The 4359-nt window shown below is 41.8% G+C and overlaps 1 non-coding gene across 1 annotated transcript; it reads left to right on the forward strand.

Annotated features, from left to right (window-relative positions):
* Positions 1-3799: 3799 nt before the first annotated feature.
* LOC148580644 (small nucleolar RNA R71) lies at positions 3800-3903 on the forward strand. Its single transcript, XR_015899148.1, has one exon. It is a non-coding gene; the product is annotated as a small nucleolar RNA R71 (small nucleolar RNA).
* The last annotated feature ends 456 nt before the right edge of the window (positions 3904-4359 follow it).

Below are 4359 nucleotides of genomic sequence, written 5' to 3' on the forward strand. Positions count from 1 at the left end.
CACAAAATATATCATAAAATATGGGTTTATCAAGTAGCCTAACCTTCCTCCAGAATCACTTTTCTCAGCTAACTTCCGAATGCCTTGAGCTATGAGTTCGTGAACCTTGATCTCTCCCCCTATGAGTATACATTGCACCATTGTTGCTCTCTTAAGGTTCACCTCTGAGTTGTTTCCGGCGGGAGGATGGATCTCCTTACAATTTCAAACCACCCCTTTGCTTCAGGGGTGAGATCCCCTCTCTTAATGAATTTGGGCTTCCTATGGGAATCTTGTACCCAATCTACTCCTTGTATGCAGATATCTTTCACAATCTGGTCATAATTGGGACTGCTATCTATTCTGGATTGATAGCTCTCTTCTGCAAATAGTATGGTTTATAGCTTTAACACCCTCATGATGTTCATGGGACTAAAATCCACTGTTACCCCTCTTACAAAGCTTATATAGGATTCATCTGCCCTATCATACCTGACGGCGTTTGCATAAAACTCTTTCACAAGAGTTGCGTTTACTTTTGTGACCGGATCAGTTAGGAGCTCCCATCTTCTCTTTTCCACCTTCTCTGTGATTTTGGGGCACTCAGTTTTCTTGACTTGAAAACCTAGCTCATATATGATCTCTTTATCAGCCATCCACCTAAATTGTAATGCATGGTGAAAGGTTCTAAATTTCATTTCATCAAAAGGGCGTTGCTCCATAGGCTCCTTCCCTTTTCTTCTTTTAGAGCTCGACGATGCCATGAGTGACCTTTGATTTCAAATTTATAGAAGTATGGATGATTGCATCTTAAAAGATGTAGCTATGAGAGTGTGTGAAAAAGCTTTCGATGGAGGAAGAAGTTTTGAGGGTGTTTTTTGGAAGTAAGAAATATAAGGAGAGGGTTCTGGAATGTGGGACGATACGGAATGAGAGGGCCACTTTTATGGAAGGGTAATGAATAAGTGGAAGGTGTGGATCAATCTTTATGGGTTAAGGATGGACGGTTGGGGTTTGGCATGAAATGAGCACAAGGATTATCACTTTTATGAGGTTCTTGGTTCGGTCTCCAAGGATATCCTTCTTCTAATGTTGCAAGGCAACACTTTCCAATGTACCCCTTTTGAAGACATGTGTATAGTCCCCTTTTGGGAAGTGGCCGAACCCCCTTCTCAATTGGTCTCATCAATTCTGTTCAATCCTTCCTTTATTTCCTACACAAGACAAAAGGAAAGCAAAAGTTAGCATTGAATTTTTGGTGGCAAAAGTTAAAGAGTGGACTGGCTACTTTTTAGATTTTTGTTTTTAAACATCTAAATGCTATCCATGAACGCAAACCAACTGACCTATTTAGTGTTCATGTATGCAATATTTGTGACACCAAACTTAGTTTGTGACCATGTAGTGTAAAAAGAGTTGATTAAGGCTCTAAGATTAACACGATATGAATTGTGTTTATGTCCTTATAGTGTGCCTTGAACACCAAACTTGTTGTTTAGTATATGTTGCATACAAGGTTTCATCTAAGTGTTTGTCAAAGTTGAATTGGGATTCATGAACCTTGCTTTATTAACTACTTTAAACACCCTAAAAAAAGGATATAAAACATGGGTTGCCTCCCATGAAGAACTTCATTAGCATCATTAGCTTGACGTTTAGCCTTTGTCGGGGTGGTTGGTAATGCCTCAAATCTTCCCCTCTCGTAGTGAATCTATCTCTATTGGCTCCATTAAGAATCTCCACATGTTCCAAGGAGAGAATTCTGCTGATGGTGTACACTTGAGGTAGCTGAGATGGAATGGTGGGGAGATGAGGTGGAATAGCTGGGAAATGAGTAGAGATTACTTCATCCCCTGGAGAGAAATCCTCTGTAGGGATCTTCTTGTTCCTCCATCCCATTGGCGCCTTCTTCCTTGTTTCTTTTAATGCTACCCTGCTCCTTGTGGCCTCTTTTTCTAGGAAAATTTTGTTGCTGGTCTCATATGACTCTGGTGGGTTTAGCTTCTCTTGGGTTTTCCTTAGCTGTTGTGCCTTCTGACAGTATTGTTTCTCAACCAAAGGGATTCCCAGGGGTATTGTTTGTGCTTCAGTGCTTGTTTCTTCCACCTGTGCCTTATTGTGATCCTCCCTTGATTCCTTGTTTTCTTGATCTGCTTCTTGTGAGGGTTTGAAGACATTGAAGGTAAGTTGTTCATCATGTATCCTCAGTATTAGCTCTCCTCGCTCCACATCTATAAGTGCTCTGACTGTGGCTAGGAATGGTCTTCCCAATATGATTGGATGGAGGTGACTCTCTTCCATCTCCAAGATAACAAAGTCTGTGGGAAGGAAGTAGTTTCCAACCTTCACCAACACGTTCTCAACCACTCCTATTGCTTGTTTTTTACTTTTGTCAACCAACTTGATGATTACATCCGTGTGCGTTAGCTCATTGATCTGAAGCTTTTTCATGAGGGATAAAGGCATTAAGTCGATGCTTGCTCCCAGGTCACAGAGTCCCTTATCAATCCTTGTTTCTCCTATAGCACAAGAAATGTGAAAACTCCCTGGGTCCTTTCTTTTTGTAGGCAACTCTGTTTGAATGATAGCACTACACTCCTTATTCATCACTATTGTTTGCCCTCCCTTTAGTGAATTTTTCTTGGTCAGCAGCTCTTTCATACACTTAATGTATGAGGGCATTTGTTGGAGAGTCTTAATGAATGGTATGTTTACATGGAGACATGCAAATATGTCGAGGAACTTTGAGTACACTTTCCTTTCTACGCCTCACTTGAGTCTCTGGGGAAAAGGTGCATATGGGTTCAGAATCTCCTTATCCCTTAACTCCTCCTTATGTGTGGGGTTGGTTTCTTGGTCACTCTCTTCTTGCTTCTCTACTGGAATATTTCGAGAGTGTTCTAATGGTTTGTTCAGTTCTTCCACACTCCCCTCATCACTTATAATGATCATCTTGCGTTCTTCCCATCTTACTTTCTTTGCTTTACCTCTCGGGTTTTTCTCCGTGTCACTTGGGAAGCTATCAGTAGGCTTAGGAATCTGCTGAGAGAGATATCCCACTTGAGACTCCAGCCTCTTGATGGTGTCTCTCTGGTTTTTGATATTAGCTCGTACTTCATCCTTGAACACTCTATTGTCTTGGACTTCCTTGCATATACCTTCAAGTAGAGTCTCAATTCTGGAGAGTCTATCTTCGAATGGTGATGGTGGGTTGAGGTTGGAAGGGTGAGAAGGGCCATTTTGGTTTTGATATAGATGTTGAGAGGTATTATTGGGTGGGTGTTAATATGATCTCTGTGTAGAATGTTGGTGAGTTGCATTGTTGTTGGGGTTGTGACATCTCTCGTCTTAGCCTTGATCTTGTTGATTTCCCCACCCAAAGTTTGGGTGGTTCTTCCAACCAGGATTATAAGTTTTGGAGTATAAATCATGGGTCTGTCTAGGTGAGTTCCCAATATAGTTGGCTTGTTCTCGGTCACTCTCTTCCTCTGTATTTACTCTTTCTTGAGCTGCTGATGAGGTGGTGACTGCTGCAACTTGGTTTCTTTCCATTTTCTTAGTAAAGTCAGCCAGCTGCTTGGTGATCATCTTGTTTTGAGCCAGCAGTGCATCCATGTGGTTCAGCTCCATCACTCTTCGAGTGTTGCTCCTTTCAGAAGCATAGAAGTAGTCATTCTCAGCTACAGTCTCGATGACATCTATGGCTTCCTCAATGGTCTTCTTCTTGTTTAGAGATCCCCCGGATGAGTGGTCTACTACCTTCTTTGATTCATAAGAAAGACCCTCATAGAAAATGTGTAATTGTACCCATTTATTGAACATGTCTGGCGGGCACCTTCTTGTTAAGTCCTTAAACCTCTCCCATGCCTCATAAAGAGTTTCACCATCTTGTTGCCTGAAGGTTTGTACCTCAGCTCTCAACCTGTGGATTCTTTGAGGAGGGTAAAATCTCGCCATGAATTTGTTCACCACATCTTCCCACATTGTTAAACTCTCCTTCGGGAAAGATTCCAGCCATTTAGATGCTTTATCCCTGAGTGAAAAGGGGAACAAAAGTAGTCTATAGGTGTCAGAATGAACACCATTAGACTTCACAGTATCACATATCCTTAGAAAGGTGGTTAGATGTTGATTGGGGTCTTTTTGGGCGCTTCCTCTGAATGCACAGTTGTTCTAAACGAGGGTGATGAGCTGGGGCTTTAGTTCAAAGTTATTGGCATGTATGGTTGGCTTTTGGATGCTACTTCCACAATTTCCTGGGTTTGGATTGATGTAAGAGCCTAGAACTCTTCTCTCTTTCCCAGCATGATTTACTGGGCCTTTTCTGGCATGGTTGTGAGCTTCTTCTTCATGGTGATTCTCCATATTCTCCTCCATGTC

Source organism: Arachis ipaensis, chromosome B10 (assembly GCF_059453495.1).
Source record: "Arachis ipaensis isolate K30076 ecotype BB chromosome B10, ASM5945349v1, whole genome shotgun sequence".
Classification (NCBI taxonomy): Eukaryota; Viridiplantae; Streptophyta; class Magnoliopsida; order Fabales; family Fabaceae; genus Arachis; species Arachis ipaensis.